This window comes from Meles meles, chromosome 13 (assembly GCF_922984935.1).
Source record: "Meles meles chromosome 13, mMelMel3.1 paternal haplotype, whole genome shotgun sequence".
Taxonomy (NCBI): Eukaryota; Metazoa; Chordata; class Mammalia; order Carnivora; family Mustelidae; genus Meles; species Meles meles.
Genome location: NC_060078.1, coordinates 55860313 through 55885479, shown reverse-complemented (window position 1 = coordinate 55885479; position 25167 = coordinate 55860313). Strand labels below are relative to the sequence as shown.

The 25167-nt window shown below is 36.8% G+C and overlaps 1 protein-coding gene and 1 non-coding gene across 8 annotated transcripts in view; both read right to left on the bottom strand.

Moving 5' to 3' along the window:
• ZNF518A (zinc finger protein 518A) overlaps window positions 1–20957 on the bottom strand; it is a 28012-nt gene extending 7055 nt beyond the window's left edge. The window contains exons 1-5 of one of the 7 annotated variants that reach the window (XM_046027115.1): window positions 20300–20319; window positions 18295–18377; window positions 17072–17177; window positions 4262–4412; window positions 364–413 (exon numbers count right to left, since the gene is read on the bottom strand). The gene's annotated coding sequence lies outside the window, so the exon portion shown is untranslated. Of the gene's footprint in view, window positions 1–363; window positions 414–4261; window positions 4413–17071; window positions 17178–17586; window positions 17636–18250; window positions 18419–20299; window positions 20320–20851 lie in introns of those variants that run through there. The other 6 variants (XM_046027114.1, XM_046027117.1, XM_046027112.1 and 3 more) reach the window with 6 other exon arrangements.
• LOC123955847 lies at window positions 1508–1611 on the bottom strand. The gene has a single exon (XR_006821392.1). It is a non-coding gene; the product is annotated as a U6 spliceosomal RNA (small nuclear RNA).
• Window positions 20958–25167: the final 4210 nt, after the last annotated feature.

The window sequence follows — 25167 nt, the reverse complement described above, 5'->3', positions numbered from 1 at the left end:
ACCCTCTGGCTACTACCTTGTGAGAAATTCAACAGGCTTCTCCAGATTCTCTATTTCCTTAGTGCTTCAGAGATAATTTAGATCTAAGATGTTTCATTTATCTAACAACAGTGACAGAAGACATTATCTGCTCTTTCAAGTTATCATTACTAACTGGTAAAAAAAAAAAAAAAGAAAGAAAGAAAAGGAATAGCACATTTTGCTGGGGGTACTATTAAAGTCTACCTACTATCTTTTTGGTTCCCAACCATTTTGGCTCTTTGGCTTTTTGTCCCTAGAACTCAGGCAGAAGGCAGCAAGGAAAGCTCCTGGCATATGAGAACGCACTCATTACTACCTCCCTCCATTAATTCCAACACTTACTGGTTTGTATTACTCTAGACAAGTCTCAATCTCTGTCTTCGTTTCTTCATCTGTAAGGTGAAAAAAAAAGTTAGTACCTTTCTCTATATTTCACAGGGTTATTGTAAAGATTAAATGAGAAAACATATCAACAATATTCTGTAAAGCGCTATATAAATTGTAGTTATCATTACTGTATGTGATTACCATGAAATGACACATTATCGGTTAAACTACAAAAGAATAAAAAATAGGATAAGTACTAAGATATGATAATATATTGCTGAGACTGGAATCTAAGTACTAAAGGTGCAGAAATATCAAAATGTGTATTAGAAGAATTACCTTTTCTTACTTTTGTGATCTTAAATATGTACGTATGAATAATAGACAAAATCAGATAAGCTAAAGAAAATAAAGTATAGGGGCACCTGGGTGGCTCAGTGGGTTAAAGCCCCTGCCTTCAGCTCTGGTCATGATCCCAGGGTCCTGGGATCGAGCCCCGCGTCAGGCTCTCTGCTCAGCGGGGAGCCTGCTTCCTCCTCTCTCTCTGCCTGCCTCTCTGCCTACTTGTGATCTGTCTGTCAAATAAATAAATAAAATCTTTAAAAAAAAAAAAAAAAGAAAAGAAAGTATAAATCACACTGAGCTTCATCTGTAATGTCTAGTCAAAGGTCTCAGCTTTAAATTTCAATTAATCTAGGGGCACCTGGCTGGGTCAGTTGGTAAAGCATGCCACTCTTGATCTTGGGTTTTGAGTTCTAGCCCCACATTGGGCAGAGATTACATAAATAAATAAAAACATGAAAAAGAAATAAATTCCAATGAATCTAAGTAACTAGATACTGTTTCAGAAATCCTTTCTTAAGGGAATACAATTAAAAGTTAAATTACATATCAAGAGATTCTTTTAATATCTCTAACACTCAGTAGAATTCTGGTTGGGTCTAAAAAAACACATTATTTGATAGTCTTTAAATACACACACACATACACACGTATGCTAAACTGGTAATGAATTCATTAACAGGGTACCAGTTTACTGAATATATTTTTAGAAGTGAAAAATCACAATTTCATTATTCAGTGCCACACACTGTGCTCTGACTCATACCATTTTCTCAGAGTTCCTCTGCAAAGGGTGGTACGATGCTCAGGAACTGCACAAAATATGGAATGCTTCACAAATTTTGCGTGTCATTCTTTGCACAGGGCCATGCTAATCTTCTCTGTATTATTCCAACTTTAGTATATGTGCTGCCAAAGCATGCACTGGTTTTACACACTACGTCTAATTCAGTAAAATATTAAAATTTTTACTTAAAATGTTTTACTCTAATTACTTAAAGCAAAATGTAAATACTTTTTCTTCAGAAGTAAGAAAAACTAAATAAATGGCTAGAATAAAGTTCAATGACAGCTGCTGCTGGATACCAACTGAGAAGACCCCCTACAAAGTGTCACATTCTCAACAGTGATAAGCATCATAATCACCAATGGAGACTTCACCATACCAGAATCTGAGGGTGAGGTTCAAAGAGGTGAAACTTTTAAGCACACCTATAACGGTTCTCCACTGGCCTGAATACCATACCGTGGTCGTTCTGGATTATCCGTACTCAAGCTTTTCTACTATTCACATGATCAAGAAGCTATATCATGGGTTTTCTTACAAAAGGGAAATTGCTTCTTGTAGTAGTATTACATGTGTTCAAAAATATATTTCTAATGCTAGAAACAGACTAATAATATTTCTAAATATCAACTCCATTTCAAATACACAATTTAAAATTTTTCTTGTAAGAAAACACATACCCCAGAGTCTAACAACCAGTGTAAAAATAGGATTTTAAATAACTCAATCAACTAACACTTACTAATAAATGAATGCCTACTATGAATGTGAGGCATTTTGATGGGTGCTGTGGAAAGATTAAAAAACATGGTCCCCACCCTATTGCAGCTTACAATGTGAAGGGAGAGAGGCAGGACATACATATTAATATACTGCTTATTCAGAGATGATCATTCAGCAACCTCACCCTTCCAGGACATGAAGAACAGAAAACAATTAAGTAGAATGCATGGCAGCCAGAACAGGGGTCACAAAGTTCACCCATTAAAGTGCATGTCCTTGAGACACCAGGGTGGCTCAGTGGGTTAAAGCCTCTGCCTTCGACTCAGGTCATGATCCCAGGGTTCTGGGATTGAGCCCTGCATTGGGCTGTCTGCTGAGCAGGGAGCCTGCTTCCTCCTCTCTCTCTCTCTCTCTCTCTCTCTCTGCCTGCCTCTCTGCCTACTTGTGATCTCTGTCAAATAAACAAATAAAATCTTTAAAAAAAAAAAACCTTTAAAAAAATAAAATAAAGTGCATGTCCTTTACACACAGGCAAAACAATGTTAATAAAAGGGACCTTTCAAGTAATCCACTTAGCTTTTAATTAAGCTTGGTAATGCTAAATAATTAATATTGAACATCAGTATTTTTTAAATTTAATGAATGGCATGTACAATAATACAGTATTACGGGAGCTTGTGTATTATAGGTAGTTTGTTATTCACCCTCAAATTTTAAATCTGGAGAATCTATTTTTGTCTTCAACTATGTTCAACCTGCAGTACGTGGAAGCAATCAATGATGACATCTGGCAGCAAATTATACTAGGGTTGCCACCTATAGGCAAAAAATATTTGTGTATCATGAATTTCTCAGATAACATAAAAAAAGGAAAGAGGGGGGCGCCTGGGTGGCTCAGTGGATTAAGCCGCTGCCTTCGGCTCAGGTCATGATCTCAGGGTCCTGGGATCGAGCCCCGCATCGGGCTCTCTGCTCCGTGGGGAGCCTGCTTCCTCCTCTCTCTCTGCCTGCCTCTCTGCCTACTTGTGATCTCTGTCAAATAAATAAATAAAATCTTTAAAAAAAAAAAAAAAAGGAAAGAGGAATTTTACTTTAATTTTAATCTTTCAAGCTACTAGCTAATGATCTTTTCACTATAGTTCAATCTTTACCCTCACCAACAAGGATTACTGATTTTAAATCTCCATTTAAACTACTGCCCTCTCTCTATATTATTACCTCCAAAGTCTTAACCAACATCTCCTCAAGCCTTGAAAAAATACTACTTTTTTTTTAAAAGATTTATTTATTTATGTATTTAACAGAGAGAGATCATGAGTAAGCAGGGAGGCAGGCAGAGAGAGAGGAGGAAGCAGGCTCCCCGCTGAGCAGAGAGCCCGATGTGGGGCTCGATCCCAGAACCCTGGGATCATGACCCGAGCCTAAGGCAGAGGCTTAACCCACTGAGCCACCCAGGTGCCCCGAAAAAATACTACTTATAGTAATAGTAATACTACAAGTATGCAGTATTAATACTAATACTACAAGTATGCCTAGCTCTTTCAAGTAAACCTGGAGAATTGCCTGCATCAAAATGGCAACTTAAGGGGCACCTGGGTGGCTCAGTGGGTTGGGCCACTGCCTTCGGCTCAGGGTCCTGGGATCGAGCCCCACATCAGGCTCTCTGCTCAGCGGGGAGCCTGCCCCCCCACCCCGCCTACTTGTGATCTCTCTCTCTGTCAAATAAATAAAATCTTAAAAAAAAAAAAAAAAAGATGGCAACTTAAGCCATCTGGTTTCCATCTTCTTCCAATTGCCCAATGAAACACAAACCAAAAAATGAAGTCCTACAAAATGACTAGAAATTAGAAAAACATTCCATACACATACTGCAAGGTGTTTGGTAAGAAACAGTCCAGAGAGAGAAGAGTGAAAACAAATGCAAACCTACTGCCAAGCACCACTTTTAAAGAGGAATTTGACTAAGGGACATTTATTTAATAAGCATTTAAAATAAGCATCTCTTATGCCCTTCCTTAGTAAGAAAGGACATAAATCTGCCCACTCCCTCCCTGAACATACCTTGAGATTCTAGAAAGTGAGGACTTGAGCGGAAAATCACGTGGTACCCTTTGAGGAGATAGAAAGCTTGGGCTGAGGTATGGGAAGGAAGAGAATGAATCCAGAGTTCTGAGCTGGGTCCAGGGGCTGAGTTGGGACTCGTTAGCACCAGCTGTTGGGAAAAATATAAAGAGGAAATTATTTCTGAACAAAGATAAATATTCCTATATTCATGCCTATCTTCTGTTTAACAGTTCTGTCCTTTGTCCACATACGTAAATTATCTCTAAGTTGTCAGGGAAGAAGTACATTAACTCCCCCATCCCTTTAACTAAAAAACTGAAAAAAATCTTGGTTCATTCTTTAAGAATTCATCTCAACTACCAAAGCCATCAAAAGTTAAGTTGGCAAAAACATCACTAGCTGCAGCAGCTCAACAAAGAGAAAATAACCTGAACAGAGAAACCCTTCCCCATTCTGCCATCCAGCAATGAAAAACAGTAACTACACAAAAGTTTCTACTACCGGAAAAAGGAGGACGCTTGGGGGTAAAAATAAAGTAGTAACTGGCAATTTCAGTAAGACCTGAGATATACTAAAAAAAAAGGAAACTAAGAACATACTGCCATGAAAGAGAGAACAAAGTAGATGGGAGAGAAATAATGATTTTGAAAACAAGAAGAAAGTAACATTTGAGTTTTGGGTTTTTTTTTTTTAAAGACCTGAATTTTCAAAATCAAAGACTCCTCAAATGCCAGGTAAGATGATTAGTTAGAAAAGAACATAAGACTCAGTGTTTACAATTTATCCTCATCAAACTTTTGAGTTTAAATAAAAATGAAGTACTACCAAAAAAATAAAAATGTAGAGAAGTAGAGTTACCTAAAAGGGTATTTTTCAACAGCAATGCCAACTTTAACCAGAAATTAATATTAATCAGACATTTTCGGGATGCCTGTGTGGCTCAGTCGGTTAAGCATCTGCCTTCAGCTTATGCCATGATCCCAGGATCCTGGGATGGAGTCCCACATCAGGTTCCTTGCTCAGTGGAGAATCTACTTCTCCCTCTCCCCCCTTGCTTGTGCTCTCTGACAATTAAATAAATAAAATCTTAAAAAAAAAAATCAGACATTTTACTCAGAGTGACATTTATAGAGTTCTGAGGAAAACAGAATAACCCAAGAATCAATTCTCTACACAGGAAAATTCAAATGTAAAGGAAAAACACAATTTTAGATGTATAAAGATTTAGAGACTATATTACATTATGTACTCTTCTGGAATAAAGTTTCAAGTAAATACTTTAGCAAAATCAAATTTCAATCAGAAAAGAAGAACTTAAAAAAGGAAAAATGTGTTATAGAAGAAATATCTGTCAACAATAAAATCTATGAAATAGAAATAAAAGTAAATATTTTGTTAATACAGTTAAGAAATGCAGAAAAGACTTGGAATAAGAGAACACTTATGACACAACAAATATATAAGAGGTCCTTAAAAAAAAATTAACGATAGGAAACAGGAGACATGAAAATAGCAACAAATATCTAGATGCTGGAAAGCAGATAAATTGGTAAATGACCCTGCAAACACAAGAAAACTTAATCCCAGACAGATTGGGGAATGCTAAGAACTAACCTATTTTAGTTCTGAATCTTCGAAAGGCTTAGGAACTGGAAGGACCAAGTAACCATGAAAAAGAGAGGAGAAAGCTAAAACAAAGAGAAACTTGAAGAAAGCTGCTTGAGTTCTGGTTTGATGCTAAGATTCCCTTCCCCACTCCATAAGCAAGGTTACTGCTATTTCCCCACCACAGCAGATGCCTGCAAGTTTATTCTCTACAGAAAGTACAGAGACTCTCTTAAACAGGGGATACCAAACACAGCGGAGAGTGGGTACCATACCAAAAGCCATAGGATTAAATGACCATATATAGATGAGACACAAACCCCAACCCAAGACCACTATTCCCCCCTTCCACACTGGCTCCTAGGCTAACATAGTGCTACTAAAATACGGTCCACTGATGGTCCATGAAACATTCCTCACCAGTTCAAGACAACATATGTACGGAGACTGAGAGTTAATTTAACTTTACTAAGTTAAGTTTCTATCTGTTGAATCAAACAATAAAAATGTGGACTTGTATTTTATATGCCTTCATTTTTAAAATTTCATTTTCTGGTAATACACAAAATATAAATCTGTACACGATCAGGAAGAAAGTATATAACTTCCAATTTACTTCTAGAAATGTATCCTAAAGGTAATAATCAGGTTCAATGAAGCATTGCTTACAGAAATCACAAAATCAAAAATAACAAAATGTCCACCAATAAATAATGGTATTTTCATTCAGTGGAATATTATTCAATTTAAAAAACAATATTGTAAACCTACATTTATTAATTGGAAGATATTCAAGATGCATTTAATAAAAAAAAATGACAGTAGACATATTAGGAGTTAATTTGTTCAAATACCGTTAAGTGTATAGAGAATAGATGAATAAGGAACACACACACAGGCCCACACAAACTCATAGTAAAAAGTAAAGAGCAGGAACGCCTGGGTGGCTCAGTTGGTTAAGCAACTGCCTTCAGCTCAGGTCATGATCCTGGAGCCCTGGGACTAAGTCCCACATCGGGCTCCCTGCTCAGCGGGGAGTCTGCTTCTCCTTCTGACCCTCCCGCTTCTTATGCTCTCTCTCTCTCAATTTCTCTTTCAAGTAAATAAAATCTTTAAAAAAAAAAAAAAAGAGTCAAGAGTACACATTTAAAAGTTACTGGTTATCCTTAGGTGTTTCTTAAAATGCTGTCCTTGGATCACTACAGCCTCCACACTGGCAAACTTACCACAGCACAAGCAAACAGCTTACATTTGGATGTGACGAAAATGACCTCCTGCCTCTAGACTATATTGTTATGAAACTTTATCAAAAAATGGCATGAAGCCATGAAAATTCTGAAATTCTCAACCAGAGCAAGTGAATTCTGTGGTAAACCAACTAAGTTTTTTCTCAGCAAACTTAAAATAGAAAAACTGATGCTAGCAAAAAGTTGAGGAAGTTGACACTAAAGGTGGAAATCAAAACAAAATAGGTATCATTCAACATTGTACACGGTACACAGTACATCAGGACTGCATCAGTACACAGATACCCAATCACACCCATGCAGAGAGGACTGTACAACAGCCATAAAGTTACTGGAAAACATTATACTCAGAGAATAAAAAATTATGCTATGTTATTCATGGTATATAAATTCATGCTATTGAGAGGTCTTTTTTTTTTTTTTAATTTAACAGTTAATCTGTGAGCCTTGGGGATACCTTAAAAAGTAAGTAAAGGAAGCTGGTACCACCAGATTAAGTTATAAATGCAGTGTTCTTATACAAATATAAAGCTGTATTTTATATAGAAAACAAATGGTATTCAACTAATATGTTTCCTGATCTTAGTACATCATTAAAAGAAAAAAATTTAAATAAAAAGAAATTAAAACTTCTTTAAAAAGATAAAGAGGAAAAACTGTAACACTGATCTAAATTTGATGATTATTTTTCTATCAGGTGTCCCCTGCTTTATGAAAGTTTGCTTTTCAAAAGTTTGCATTATACCACTTCACTTACAAACCTATAGTAGTATGTTTTTTGCTAACCAAAAGAAATCCAAAGAGGGTTTCTGATTTTACCAATTAAAAAAAAAAAAACTAAAAAAACCTAAAAACAAAAAAAACAAAATCAGCATTCAGCTTCTGTTTTGCAGCAATCTGTTACAGAGGCAGCATGCAGCCCGAGCAGTGAGAATGGCACCGCCAAACTCCTTCTCCAGGAACTACGGTCAGTATGTCAGCATCAGGAGGCCAGAGCTTCGAACTGTGTCTGTGGGCACCTGTGCCTTATCTCAATTATGCTTCCCAACAAGATGTGCCCCCTAATGTATCAGAAAAGCCTAGGACTAAGGTTATTTTGGGGGTCTGAGAATACTCAAAAAATTTCCACATGAATTAGTGCTAAGTGCTTCTTTGCTTTATACCATTTCAACTTACAAAAGGTTTTCTAAGAATGCTCTATTTTCAGATAGTGGGGGAAATCTTTACAGTATACAAAGAAATGAACACCAAGGATAATGCTGAACTATATTTACATCAGCTAAGTATATTATTCTTCAACAAAGTACTGGTTTTCATCTGACAAAACTTTATTCAGAATTTTCTTTTTTGATGCTATCTTTAATAGTTTTAATACTGACATTATATAGAATATGTAAAATGAATTAGAGTAATTTCCATCATTTCATCTCTGGAATAGTTCACTAAACATGAGAACTGCCAAATCCTTAAAATTACACAACTGTACCAAAATACCATATAGGTCTGATATCTCTTTGGATTTTAGCCCTTATAAACCTTTGAAAGGTCTTTCATGATTTCTGGACTCTTGGAGGTTTCTACTGCTTGAATTATTTTTCTCAATTCATATTTTCCCTGAAAATAACCAATTTCCTTGTCTAAGTATACTCCCTTAAACCTCACTTTTAACAACCTATTGTACAGAAATAAAAGCACAACATATATAACAGTATCACTTAAACATCCATGCATAGGAGAATGATTAAGTAAATTATGGAACATTTACCCACCTGAAAACATTACAAACAAAAAGGTTTATGTATTAAATTGACTTAGATTTCGTTGTGAATTTTTGTTTTGTTTTGTTTTGAAATAACGAAGTTACAGATGAAAACATGTAATACATTTTTCTATTAGGAGGAAAGATCCTCATTTTCATGTCAGGAGCAAAGATACTATAGGGCTATATTTGTATAGGCATAGACAAATCTATAGTTACCTCTCAATCTACCGGCAACAAGTTAAATTTCTTAGGGAATGACACACAGCAAAGCAAAAGACAAATGTACTCAAACAGCAGGGGGAGAATCATTAACTCTCCTAAGTACTCTGAGTGAAACCAAGAGGACAATGTTACTACCGCCAAGTCTTTACTGAGGCTTGTATCTACTCTTGCCCTTGAATTCTAAGAAATCTTATATCCTTAAAATAATTCCTCCTTTTACAGATTACACTGACTTAAACTACTTTAAGCTAGTTCTATTACTTGTAACCAGACTCTTAAGACATTAAGTTGATAGATCAATGTTGACTGCCTTTAATTCACAAAAGGTAGGTTTCGTGATGATCATTTAAAGAGCAGTAGACTTAAACTTGCACAAAAGGAGCAAAGGCTACCTAGAGCAGAAAAAAAAGAGTAATATTAGAAGAAAAGCATTTTTTCCCCATGGCACTGTGGGATCTAGATCACAGAGAAAATGTATAATGGTGAGGTTAAGTGAGAACAGACTACAGAGGACAGATTTGAACTTGAAATGAAAGGTAACCAGGAGCCATGGTGAGTTCATGAGCAGAGAGAAGTTATAAAAGCAGTATTTTAGAAACATTATTAGAATGGTACTAGAAAGCAAGATATATTGGAAACAGTAAAAATAGAAGTCAGAAAATTTAGAGGAGTAACTGACAAATCCAAATAAAAAGTGAGGAACCAGAGAACTGGCAATGTTAACATAGGTTAGGAATCGCAGAGAAATTTTAAAAAGATGATTCCCGAAGTGAAATGCTAAGGATGAGAAACAACTGAATAGAGTACAGTAAATCAAAAAGCACCATTCCTAGAGTTTCATTTGCTTTCTACAACAGATTACAAAGCAAAGACATTCTACAGTCTTTAGCTTTACTGAAATGATATAAAAAGAATCTATATGCTCTTTATTAAATTCTTGTTGCTTAAGCATTAAAGAACTAAAAAAACTCTGATTTTAGCTTCCCCTCATTTGTAACTCAGCATGTTGCTCTGTAACCTAATGTCACATCACACAGACAGAAGGACTAATATAATTAGCCATTATTTTGTATAACAATTTCATTCCTTGAGTCATCGAATTCTTTTCTACAGAGATAACTGAATTCAAAACACTCATATGAATATATAACTAGAAATAAAACAAAAGAAGCATGCAGCAAGAAGAGCTTACTGAAAAAAACCCTAGGTTCTGCCTAAAAGGGATCTAGAAGAAAATTACAAAAAACCTAAAACTTCGTTTAAAAGGAGAACCTTATACTGTCTTCAAGGTTTCATGATGTGAAACACATTCTGGGGCTTACTTTTTTTGGTAGCTGCTTTAAGTTTTTAAAAAGTTTACCTGTAGGGGTAATGCTTATCATATTTTAAATAAGTGAAAGAATACATTTTGTAGGGGCGCCTGGGTGGCTCAGTGGTTTAAACCGCTGCCTTCGGCTCAGGTCATGATCTCAGGGTCCAGGGATCGAGTCCCACGTCCGGCTCTCTGCTCTGAAGGGAGCCTGCTTCCCTCTCACTCTCTCTGCCTGCCTCTCTGCCTACTTGTGATCTCTCTCTGTCAAATAAATAAATAAAATCTTTAAAAAAAAAAAAAAAGAATACATTTTGTAGAATTAATAGATATAATAAAAGGCAGCTCTCTCCAAATCATGGCCTAATAAGCAACTTAAACATAGAAAAGAGAAATGAAGAGCTAAATATGCTCATATAATTAAGGACAGATACAGAGAGATTCAAAAATGCTAGAATACATGTGAGCCATCTACCACTCAGGTAGGCTGGTAACACTGGTTGGTATACAATTATGAAGGAGTCCCAAATCGAAGGTCCCAAATCAAAAGTTAAAATATAGAATCAGTTCCTGGTTCAGGTTAATCTTCTTTCTTATTACTGACACGATGACTACATATATAATGTACAGTGCCCAATATCTAAAGATGCTTTCCGCTCCCCTACACATACACCTTTATTCACTTTTTTATACTATTTCCTTTCACCAGGCTTGTCATCCCCTTCTATCTTCTCAATACTGGTTGAACTTCCCTTCTAAATCTATCTCCTATAAGGACATGAAACCTGCAATACACACAAATCTCTCCCTTCTCTGAATATCCATTTTTTTTTTTCTGAATATCCATTTAAAGCACAACCACTGCTCACCATTTCATACGCTGCTTTATAGTCACATCATTTCGTTTTTAAGTTTTACCTCCCAAGGTAATTCATAATCTTCTTAAAGACAAGTTCTATTTTATATTTTTCATTTATCCCTCACAAAAACCAAGATGATTGGTACACAGGGTCCTAACACACTCTTGACGCATTTATTCTTTTACTTACAACCAAAATATCTGACTTCCTGTGATTTTAGATTAAATTACTTTATAGCAAATGCTACAGATCATGTAAACTTTTTTGCTGTAATGGAATTTGAATTCACACACACACACGCACACACTCTATCACACCTTCAGAAATCACATTTTCAATATGTGGAAACTGGGAGAAAAATCAGAAGTAATCCACCCAAAGTAAAATAGAAACCACTCAATTTAGTATGGGAAGGAGAAAGATTATTTCATCTCTTGTGTTTTTCTTCTTGGTCATTTTGCTGTGGCAATGATGTAGATCAGGCAGATTTTGGAACGCACGGTGGGCGGAATCAAAAAATTTATGGTTATCTGACTGGGACAACACGCATCAACATGCATCCCATTTACCCTCAGCTTCTCACAATAATACAAACTATTCAATTTTTCTCTAGCCCCCAAAATCACCTGTCTCTATGACAGAAGCAAATTCTACTTCCCAGGCTTCCCCACCTTAGTAATATAGCACCACAATCCACCCAGTTACTCATCTCAAAAATCAAGGTATCATCCTGCATCCTCTTTCCCCTACTCCCATGCTAATCCATAAGCAAGACCTGTCAATTCCATCCCCAAAAAACATCTTGAATTCTTCTCTCCATCTCTACTGTCATCATCTCAGTCCACTGTCATCTGTAACTTGGATTAAAATAACCTTCTAACTGGCATTCACGCTTCCCTCTTGCCCACCACCTTCCTCTGAATCCATTTTCCACACAGGAGCAAACGTGATCTTAATATAAAATAGATCACTATGCTCCCTGCTTTAAAATCTGCAGTGGCTTCCCAAAGCACTTAAAATAGAATTTAATCTCTGCCAAGGCTTACAAGGAGCAGTGGTGACATCTGGTACTGTACCTCCTTCTTAAACTTCACCTCACACCACTCTCATCATCTGTAACTATACTCCAGCAAAAGCTACCATAGATAGTCTCTCAGTTCCTCAAATACTTTTTTCCTATCTCAGGCCTTTGCACCTGCTATTCCCTGCTTGAACTATTCCTTCTATTCTTCAAATGGCTAGATCTTTCTCATCTTTTAGGTCTCAGCTCAAATATCATCACCTCAAGAAAGGCCTTCTCCAACCTATAAAGCATCCCTTCTCAAACAGAAAAAAAATTATTCCCTATCTAAACCCCTTGTATTTCTTTTTTGTAACACTTTGGGAATATTTTATGTATTTGCCAATTTATTTTCTATCTGTATCCACCACTGGAAGAAAAGCTGTATAAGCACAAGGAACACATCTGTCATGTTTTTTGCTGTATCACCAGCATCTGGCATAGTGTTGGCCATGCAGTTAGCACCAAATCTGTGCCAGTCTTTGTTTGAAACATTGAAAATACAGCAGTGAATAAAACAGACAAAAATCCCTCACCTCATGGACATAACACTCTGCTAGTTATTTAGGTGATAAACAAAGTAGTTATTTAATATATACAAACATCCCAAGTGCTACAGAGAAAAATAAAGCAGAGAAAAACAGGCAGAACTAGAGAGTTGCAATAAACGTGAAGTCAGGTAGCCCTCATTTGAAAAAGTCTTATCTGAGCCAAGATCCTAAGAAGTGGAGACAGAAAGCGTTCCGAGAAAAGAAATAGTAAGTGCTAACACTGAGTGTAGAGTGTGCCTAACATGTTCAGAGACTAGAAAGAGGAATGTCAGTATGACTGAAACAGAAAACACTAGAGGGAAAGCAGATGGAGATGAAGTCAAAGAAGTAATGGAACTGGAACAAGGCCTGAGGGACACCAAAAGGACTCTGGTTTTACTATAAATGAGATGGGAAGCTACTGGAGCACTTGGGGTAGAGAAATAACATAAGCTGAATGATTTTTTAGAGATCACTTTGGCTGCAATGTTAAGAACAGAGAATCTGGGAAGGAGGTAGAGTGAAAGCCCGAAGACCAGTTTGGAGATAATTGTACTACAACTGTGAGGAGAGAGATGATAGCGACATGAGACAATGGTGGAGACTTTGGTGGAGACAATGAGGCATGGTTAGATGGCGGATATACTGTGACGACCTAGCCAAAAGATATGCTGACAGACTAAGTCTGGTCTGTGAAGAAAGAGAGTATGTTAAGGATTAACTCTTAAAAGTCCTAACATCAGCAACCGGAAGAAATGAATTGCTATTTATTAATACAGAAAGACTATGTGGAAACACTAAGTATAAAAAGTGTATCAAGAGTTCAGTTTTAGCCACACAGAATTTGAGAGATCTAGTTGATATTCAAGTGGAAATGTGGATGTGTAGCTGAACAGAGAATACACAGACCTTGGGGTAAAATAAAAATTTTGGAGTCACTGGTGTGTGTATGTATTTATGTATTCAGAACTGAATAAAATCACCAAGGAATAAGTACACACAGAGAGAAGTCCAAGGGCTAAGCCTCAAGATACTACCACATTTAGAGTAAAAAAAGAGAAGAAAAAACCAACTAGTAAGAATGAAAGGAATGACCAGTGAGGTAAGTTAGGACAGTGGTATCCTGAAAGCAAAGTAAAGAGTTTCCCGGATCAGGAGTGAGAACTGACCACTGGATTTAATGTCAAGACCACTGGTGACATTGACTAGCCCCGTAGAAGGGCTGACTACCACGGATTTAAGAGGAAATGGGAAGAACAGAAGTGAAGATGAATACAGACAACTCTTTTAAGGAGTTTTAGTACAGAAAACAAAGAGAAGAACTTAAGTAGTATTTTCTTGTTTTGTTTGTTTTTTAAAACTGGGAGAAATTACACTGAAAAACTGATGATGAAGGAGAAAAAACAGAGAAGCAGTAGCAACGTCCTTCACAGGATAAGGTGTGGGATCTAGTGAACAAGTGGAAGAGGTGAACTTAGAAAATAAAAAAGATAATTGATCTATAGTTACTACAGAGGAGGATAATGGGAAAATGTGAGCATGAGAAGCTGTCGAATGAAATGCCTCATTAAGTCTACGATAGGTGGTCCACAGCCAACAGCCTGTGGGCCAAATGTAGCCTGCTGCCTTTTTTTGTAAATTAAGTTTCATTAGAACATAGCCACATTCATTCATTTACATATTGCCTATGGCTGCTATCATGTTACAACAGCAGCTGATAGGCCCAAAGAAACCACCCTGCCCACAAAACCTAAAATATATACTATCTGGCCATTTACAGCAGAAGTTTGGCAAACCTGGTAAATAGGAATGTTCCAAATGTTAATTCTTTTGAGTTGAGGATCAGCTGACTGGTTATTGAATAAAGAAGGTTAAGTAGACAACAGCATTTAATGGAAGAATTAACCTACATATCATTCCTAGTATCTGGAGCTCAAAACAAATATTATTATGAGTAATCAAACATTAATTTCATTCTTTATGTCTCTCAGAATGTTTTTATATCTACTGCAACATTAGTTTTGAACTGGCTGTATCTCTACAGGTAGAATATGGTTTTGACAGTTACTATGAGATCTCTCAAAAAAAAGGGGGCAAATAAGAAGAAAAAAATGAATTTTATATATGTTATATACATATATAAATATATAATTATATTTATGTATATATATTGTATATATATACATAATACAATTATATAATGTATATAACATATATAAAACAGAACAGCACTGCAGGTTAATGACTGTTTTTTTTAAAATTTCAAGGCAGAGGAATATAACAAGATCTTTTCCACAAGTAAATTTCCATCACTGGATTACACTTACTTTGTATCTTCACATCACAAAAGTGGCATCACACTTAAAAGAAATATAAACATTTCATTCAAAGAAATCCCCACCTTACCAGAAAATAAAATGTGTTTGGCTTTCCAAATGCCTCACACATGAATTTACCTATAATACTCAACCTTGTATCTCACTACCTCTCACTCCCCCAAAATACAAATTGTTACAGTCAAACCAACCTCCGCCCCATCTTGATCAGCCCTCAGTCATTTTCAACTCCATCCTTTCCCCAATTATTCTGTGCCTAACAAAACTTGATTCATAAGTTAAAACCCATTTGCTGTGATACGTCCTTCAAGAAACTTGCCAGTCCCTCACTAATTTCTTTTCTATCAGAACTCAGACTTAAAATCCATACCATATAATCATGTATTCATTTATCTGCTGTATGCACTATTTCATATATGTTAATCTGGGCTCCTTAACTAAACTATAAGCACTCTGAAGGCAAAGAATTCCTTCTATTCTTTCATATTACTAAAATGCTGGCACAGCACTGATTATTCTCAACACACATACTTACTGATCAGTGTCACCTAAATCTGTAAAAACGTGCTACATTAAAGGAAGTCCACCATCCACTCGGCTAGCAGGTAGAATGCTTGACTATCCAGACAGTTGCACATACTTGTACATAGTAGACACTCAACAAGTGTTTGTAGGTTGAATGAAGGACCGAATATATACATGAATGATGAGTGATGGGCAACTTTCATAAGGTGGAAGAAAAGGGCAAATTGTGGATGGATGTGATCAATGTGAAGCTAAGATCCTAAATTGATAAGGGCCAAATATCCATTAGAACATTTTCTGCTGCAATCCAATTCAAACTATTTTATATACAAAATTTTGGCACATAGGACTGGGAAGGACACCACGGTAACCGACAGGATCAAAAGAAAACCATAGATACTCTTAACCATGGTCCCTAGAACTGAAACTGGCATGCTATCACCACCCGTCTCCCATTTCCATATGGCTTCACTTTTTCCTATTACAGATGGGGTCCTCATACATTTGGGAAAGAATGTCACTAACACACTACCTGATTAGTAACTTTAGAGAAAAGGGAGGATCTTTCTCCTAGGATTCACACATCAATTTCAAAGGATTCTTGATTATCAAGATTCTGCTTGATTAACAGGCCATCACTGGTTCAATAGGGATGACTAGGCTTGGGTTATAAGACTCTATGATTGGCCTACTAACCACTCATAATAGGGGAGAGCTGGCTCCCTAAACGAAGAGATACTGAGTTGATAAAATTAATATACAGCTGACCCTTGAACAAGACAGCTTTGAACCACGCAGGTCCACTTGTACACAGATTTTTTTGATACAGTATAGTACTATAAATATATTTTCCTCTTATTTTAATAACATTTGTTCTTCTCTAGACTACTTTACTATCATTTGTTATTAAGAATACAGTATTTAATATATATAACAACATGTGTTAATCAAATATTCATGCTATCAGTACGTTTTCCATTCAACAGAGGGCTTACAGTAATTAAGTTTTAGAGGAGTCAAAGAATATATGCAGATTTTCAACTGTGTCGGGGGTCAGTTTCCCTAATCTCTGTGTTGTTCAAAGTCAACAAATACATATTTCTTTTCCTACCAGGTATAACCTTTTAACAACCCAATTTTAATTAGGAATCAGTGATGATTTTACCACACTGTAAAATTATGACTTTCTGTAAAACCAGTATTTTTTAGCTATTACCATTTCTTGAAATGAGACCCATGTGAAACCTACTTAATTATGCGTCAAGTCATGCAACTTCATTCTGATATTCTGATATCTGATTCATGCAATCAAACCAATAGCGATTTTAAAATTTAGTCAGACTTTGCTCACAATTTTTTAAGATGGAATAATCCAAATCATTTTGGTCAGTCATCATAGAGCAGCCTCTTGTTTACTTCATTACTTGAAGTTTTCATTCTTCATCATATTACTTTTTCTGAGAATTTTGGATCAAACACAATAAAGAAAATTCTTAGCACTCAGCATTTACTTTATTCAGGAACAACACAGTACCCATGTGAACCTAACTCAGTAAGAGGGCAAACAAATGTTATGTAGGAAGCAATTACATATATAAATGAACACAGGTTAAGTACCCAGTATCTAAATTTTGCCACTCTCTACTCACTGTACTTAGTTGTTAGACATTAACTTCTAATAAAATAAAACATTCCTGCCTTTGTGAAAATGACCCTGAAAACAAAGCCATCTACTAGAAAAACTCATGGCAAAACATGGTTATGATGACTGAAGTAATAATTTAAGTTGGTTTAGTCTACTTCAGCTATTTCAGTAGTTATGTAAATAATCTTATTTCTAATTTAGGGTTATATTTATGGGTACACTTACTGTATTTGGTGAGAGGAATTATATAATACTGTGGTATCCCAGTACCTATCCAAAACAAACAGTAAGAGACACTCATGTTTCAAGGGTAGATAAACCATGTTTTTGTACAAGGGTACAATATTTTCCACTGATTATGCAAAGCTTTCCTTATAATATCATGGATTTGATGGCAGATTTTTTTTTCCTTCTTTTTGTTCACACCAGGATATTCAAAAGATTGTCTTCAGGAAACCAGTTATAACTCCACAGTGATTCTCAAGTACCTTTTCTGACTCATAATGTAGATGCCATTAATCATAATATAAATATATTTCAGCTTTTCTTTAGGTGCATTGCTTTGCACTTATTAGGGCAAAACACAAATACTCTTCTGATCATTTATACAACTTCAAAACATCTTCCTACCAAATGTAACTCCATCGTTCATTACCCAGAAGACTTTAATGCTGTCTTAATATTTAGAAGAATATAGTTAAAATTATCATTACATCAATAATGGAGTATTAAATAATATACTACAAAACCAAAAAGACCTTTTTTGCTTATATTAAAAGAAAACCTGTAAGTATTTTATGTAGGCCAAGAAAAAAGCTATAAGACACTTATGTATACATAAGTATTTTACTTTATTTTGTCCAATATCAAAACATATTAACTTACTGCTTAATAGACTACATGCTGTAATACTTCAATCTTTACCATACCTCCTTCTTCAAGGAACAAAAGGCACGCAATTTAATGCTTGGACAAAGCCACAATCAGGAACAGTGATCAAAAGAGACGATATCTGGAAATGAAGACCAAGATTTTAAAACTGACTGCAAAACCTGATAGTAAAATGTTTTTATACTCTTGATTCAATTATGCTTCATATTATGTGTTGAAATTTAAGAGGAAAAAGAAAACCTTCTCCACTTCTGGCCCATAATCCATCACTGCTACTCTATAACACATCATAAATTTATAAAAATCACAAAACTCAAAGTTTAGAAGGGAGGTTACACTCAATCTAGTTCACTTTCTTTGTTTATTTCAAGATCAGGAAAATGAATCTTGCCAAAATCACAAACCTAGAACAATCTAGATCTGATTCCAAGCCAGATATCCTACTACCACTACCACCATACTACCTCTTTATACTCATTCGTGCTTTCTAACATCCCATGAAAATTGCTCACCGCGTAAAGCCAACACCCCACACAGAACTAAAACATTCATAGCCTACACATCCGGAATCAGATAATAAAAATTTCAACTTCACCACAATTCTTTCCTTCTGCTTATAGTGCTTTATCACAAAACTTTTAGTAGAGTCCTTGAAGGAAACTGAGCAAGACTCAAAACTTTCATTATCCCCCCCCCCCAAAAAGTTGTATTAAGTGATCTAAAGCAGACAATGCTTCCATAAGAACAATTCCAAACAGAAAAGTAAAAAATAAAAGTACATTAAAGGATATGTTTAAAGTATATTCTGAAGTCAAATTGTATATTTATGCTAAAATATATCTTCTGAAATGCTTCAAGATACAAAAACTTGGGACCACATATACTATTAAGAAAGAATAGAATAGGATTTAAAGTGTAATAATAATTTCTTTAAAAACCTCAACCATTTAAAAGCTCATGCATTATCGATGCACAGATAGGGATTCATTGTGGTTGTATATTCTTTTACCCTTCCATAAAAACAGAATATTTTCAACTGACATTCATTCTTACTTTCACTGCAACAATAAGGAATAATCTGGATGTGCAAAAGAGGTCAGATACCTGCATTTTATCCCTCCCTCCCCTTTTGTTAACAATTTTCTACACTCGGAGCTCATCTTATTTATAAGAATTTTAACAAAAATGAACGTGGTCTACTATGCTTACCATCCTCATGAAATGCTAATGGCCTGAAAAATGTTAACCCAGTGCAATGTCTTCCTGTATAAATATCAGAAACATACAGTTTGCTAAAAGATAATAAATTCATTTCTATGGATTTGCAGCTAAAACTCTGAAAAATGTCAGGTTATTTCACTCCCTTAACTTAAATGGTTTCTATCTGTTCAACCTGAGAATACTAACTTTGAGGTACACTCAAATCAGATCCCTGGCTGCATAAAAAAAAAACAAAAAACAGTAAACTAAGCCTAACACAGTCACTCAAGTTAATGAAATTCCTACCCTGATGGTACAGTTTAGTGTCTTTTTCACCACTGCTACAACCAAAGTTCAGCATTCTTACGAATTCCTTAAATATTGACTTATTTTATTTTTCTGGTGTTTTTTAGACTTTTGATATCCAAACATACCAACGAATGTTTTGGCTAAAACAGTTCACAAATACTAAACGCCCCCCAAATTAAGCAAAACTGAACCTAAACTTTTGTATTCTGAACCTTAAAGCTACCCTGTTTTGTTGGTCTACTTAAAAGAGTTACAACATTTCACCTTATATACATTCACCCTATACATTTTCCATTACCATATCCATCTAGGAAGAGACTGTCTACTTGACAATGAGGACACCATGTTAAGAACAGACTCAAAATGGACCCTACAAGTGAGAAAGCCAGTTACAAAGAAATCCATCGGCCACTGGGTGTGGTTGGGGTCTGCAAGAAGGGCGCCTTTGGCCAACTCTGTGGAGGAGGGAGCGCGCGCCAGAGAGCTGAGCGTAGCTGCAAGAAAAGACCTCCAATGACCAGGGACTGGACCCACAATGGGGACGCCGTCGAGTCGGACTGCCGTGGGCCTGCGAATCTACAGCTCGAGGGGTGCGGTCGCAGCAGTACCCACGCTGTCTCCACCAGCCCCGGAAAGCGCCGAGTGGGTGCTTCGAGCGCCGCGCGCCCCACTCCGTCCCAAACACCGCGCCCGATCCGCCCCTTCCTCCGGGGTTCGGCTCCCCTCGGGCGCGCGGAGGCACACGGTCGCCGCGCTCCCGCTCCAGCTCCTAGGCTGTGGGAGAAGCAAAGTTCAAAAAGCCCGAACGTAGTGCAAACCCAGCTAAGAAGAGGAAGGTTAGCTTTAGCAGCCTGCAGGAGCGCTGAGTAAAAGAGGCGACTTCTCCAGAAAAACTTTGCGGCAAGTTAGGCGGAAGCGCTGAACAGCCGGGACTATTTAGCAGGCGCTTCCTATCACAAGAGGCGGAACCCTGAGCCGGTTCAGGGGACCCTGACACCCCCACAAACTCGCATTTTGCCCCCTGGCTGGCCATCTAGAAGTCCCGGCATCCTAACAAGTCTGGGCGGCCCCTCTCATAGGGAATACCTGTCGTGGTCCCCATTGCCTGCGAGTCCCTGATGGCGGCCATTACGCTTCCATCCGGGTATTGCCGAAAAGCCGATCGCGGCGCTACCGGGAGCGCACGCTGCGGCGGAGGGATCCGCCGGGCTGTACCTGAGGCGAGCGGAAGAGGACGGAGGCCGGCAGGGTCCGAGCCTCAGCCTGGCGAGACTAGGCCTTTGAGCTGGACTCGCAGCTGACCTCTCAAATTAGCGCGCTTCCCTGGTGCCGGCCACGCCAATGACTCACTCCCCCCCTGTGCTCTCCTATTGCTGGAGAGATTCTACTGTCAACGTTATGGTAGACAAACCTCTACTCTGTACTCTTCAGGGTAGACAACAGAAGCAGGAACTGTGGTCTTGGCAAGACTTAACTTAATGGGAATGGTCTCAACCCTGAGATTTTAATCATTTCCGGTTTTGCAAATGGCGGCTCCCCACCCCACCCCCACCCCCGTTGCTTTTGACTCCCAGGTTTTAGCAGCAATTGCAACCCACATCAATGAAGGAAGATGTCCCAAGATCCTCAGGAAGACCTACTGAACTCCAAACGTGTGCATATTTAATAAGTGATCTGCAAACTGTCGTTAAAACAAGGGAAGCTTTTATCCCCATCAAAGGAATCCTGCAACATCACAGCACTGGGCTGGACCAATTAGTACTAAGATTGGGTTTCTCCCAAAGGCCAGTATGGCTTCCCTTTTCTCTTGTAGAGTGTTTCTGGAAGCCAACCTATTAATCTCACTTTTTATACATTTAACATATTACATACATTCATAGGGATACATCAAATTATTAAAAATGGAACTACAATGGAATTGTCTTCAGTTTTTTTGTGCGTTTCTTGTTTTCTTAGGAAGTATATATGGTGTTTTCAAATGAAATAAAAATTTAATGTTTATCCTAAACGTTTTTTATTGTCCTAAGAATATGCTTTTGAAAATGTCAACCTGTAGCCGAACACCAACATTTTCTGCATCCTTTAATAAAAAGCACACTGAGAAATCCTCACTGTCCTTGGGGAGCTCTCTTAACACTATGTCTACTGGTCTACACGATGCTTCCTGGAAAAGGCAAATGAGCAGTAATCCACATTAGATGTACTCCTATATCTTGTACTCATATGCCTGTATAAAATACACAAGGAGAAATCTTCTGTAAATACCAAAAGCAAGGCTATTAGAAAATAAAATAAAATAACATGTTTACAAAATGGATTTTATTTTGCATTAAACATCACCCCCCTCTCTCTGGTCTTCCTTTGCATGCAGGTCACACACACACGTGCATTTCAGAGTAAAGAGAGGATGAGAGCTTTTTTTGTATTTTTTTTTATAGCAAAAAAGAAGATGATAGTTATGAATGTGAGCAGAATTGTTTGGTTTGTGTGGGGTTTTTTTAAGATTTTATTTATTCATTTGACAGACAGAGATCACAAGCAGGCAGAGAGGAAGGGAGAGAGAGAGAGAGAGAGAGAAAGGAAAGCAGGCTCCCCGCTGTGCAGAGAGCCCGACACAGGGCTCGATCCCAGGACCCTGGGATCATGACCTGAGCCGAAGGCAGAGGCTTAAGCCACTGAGCCACCCAGGCGCCCCTGGTTTGTGTTTTGATGTAATGTTTATTTTTTTGTTTTTCAGATTAAGAAACTGCACCCCTCTCCTCCACAGTACTTGCATTATAACTTCACTTTTATTTATACATGTATGTTTATCTAAAAACATTACAAATCTGCATATATGATGTGGAAGAATTGGAGCGCATGGGTTTTCTTCTTAAGTGAATAAGGTATTATTCAACCACAAACTTCTCTCCTCCCTCTTCTTCTTCCTCCACCTATATCACACAACCTCTATCCACTTTCTTGCCCTGTTTTTGGATTTTGAACATTAGATTAGCACAGAAAAAGGGAATGAAATGGAAAGGAAAGAAAGAAGATGTTAAAAGAGAGAAAAAGAAAAAAATACAAAGGAGAGAAAGTGGAATCAAGATTAAGAAGATATTTTATACTTGAGAAGGATAGTTAGTGGAGATAGGGCACCTAATTTAATGCTTTAAATAGTTGATTCCTGTGAACATGTGAATCTACTATTTACTAGCTGAGGACATTTAATCTCTGAGCTTCACAGAATTGTGCAATGCATAACTAACAGTTGATAGATTATAGAGAGTAATCAACCCCTTGGTACCCACAGTGTAAATAAATGGTAGGAGTGATAATGGTGGTGATAGTCAAAAGTTTCCATCTTGTTCACAAACCTCTTTCTCCTTTTCAAAATGTAATTCATGGTCTTTGTATCATGAAGCAGATCACTTCAAGACAGGGAAATTTTCTCCTAAAAAGAATATGTAAGTGGGAATTACATTTCACTCTAAGGATTTACACCTCTGAATCATAGGTAACACCATATCATAATAAAGTTACAAGCCTATATATACATATATAATATTTGTAATATTTATTATATATTTACATAAATATATACTTACAAAAACAACATACTTTTAGTCAGAGCTTGGTATATCAAAGCATTATACGATATTCTATAGAAGATAACAGTTACAATTGTAATTAAAGAATTAAATGATTTAATTTGAAGAGTAAGTTTCCCTGAAAAATGTCTCTCTCCTTTTTGCTGATCTCTCAACGCAAGTCCCGACTTTCTACTTCCAATAATATAACCAAGTATATTGGAATTGGAAAAATAAAGATACCAAGAGCCTGGTAATCTAGCTTAAAATGGTCCCTCTTCTTGGTCAAGAATATTATAGGTTGATTACTCTCTTCAAGCTATCAAACAAGTGTTAGTTGAACATGAGCTTCAAGAACTGTCCTTACCATTGGGGAGGGTATGTGAAATGGTGAGTGCTGTGAAGCGTGTAAGCCTGATGATTCACAGATCTGTACCCCTGGGGCAAATAATACATTATATGTTAATAAAAATAATTAATAATAAAAAAGAACAGTCCTTACCAACGTCCTCTGTATGGATGTTACTTCATATTCATTCAGCAGATATGTTCTTGAACACCTATTATCTGCCAGAAATTGTGCTAGTAATAAATAAGATGTGATCCCTCAAGGAGTAACTAGTTTGATAGGAGATTCTTAGTATCTAAAAGATTTCATGATTCAACAGAGCAATTCCTAAAATAGGTTTTCAGACACTGTAACTGGTGATGAGAAAAATCTTTTTAGGATAGGTACCCCTGCCAGTTTCCTCTCAACTCAGACTTCCTAGATGATTAAGACTTTAGGTATGTTGCTCTTTTTATTAAGTTGTTATTAAAGATGTAGTCACTTTCTCTTAGTTCTTTCAGTGGATACTATATTCAACTATGAAGAACATTAAACTATATAAACTATATTGGCCTTCCCTAAATAATTTAGGGTATCTCTCCCTTTCCCCAGTCACAAATTCTTTATAAGAATTCCTGTATCCTGAGGGCAAGAGAACAGATGGCACAGATAATTGAAGTCCTTAGGAAAAAAAAAAGAGGGGGGCGCCAGGGTGGCTCAATTAGTTAAGCATCTGCCTTCAGTTCAGGTCATGATCCTGGGGTCCTGGGATAGAGCTCTGTGTAAGGTCCCATGCTCAGCAGGGAGTCTGTGTCTTCTCCCTCTGCCCTTCCCCCTAAGCCCCTCCCCCTCTCGTGTTTGCTCTCTTTCTCAAAAGAATCAATAAAATCTTTTTTTAAAAGGAAGAAAAAGAGGAAATGTAATCCTTGTTAAGTATACTTCTTTTAAGAACATATCTGGTACACATATATGTTATATAATCCTTTTTGTATACTCTTTCATATGTAGAGTACATTTCATTATTCGACTTTTAAAAGAAAAAAAAGTATAAGGCTTGTGTGTGTGCACGTTCTGTGTGTGTGTGTGTGTGTGTGTGTGTGTGTGTGTGTGTGTTATTTGATACAGATTAAATACTACCTAAATTAATTTGATTCTTTTGGAAGTTTTTTTTGAAAGGTAACTAATTTCTGTGAGACCAGTGATGTTAATATCAATAAATTACACTTAAGAACTTGTAAGAGTAAATCATTTTGGCTCATTACTGTAAAGTTTCCAAGTTGCAACCACCTGCAAATTTTTGTAACTTCACCCTTCAAACAGAAACAAAAACCTAGATTTTCTTGTTTTAAATAGTCATATTCCTTAATGCTACCATATATAATATCTCAGAGGTCCTGAAGTTATGTTAATGCTGATGTTCATAGTTTGTTAATGTTGTTTGTTGGGGAGTGGGAGGTAAGGGGATATACAGGTCCCTGCAGTATATCCTAGAATGCCTGCTGGAG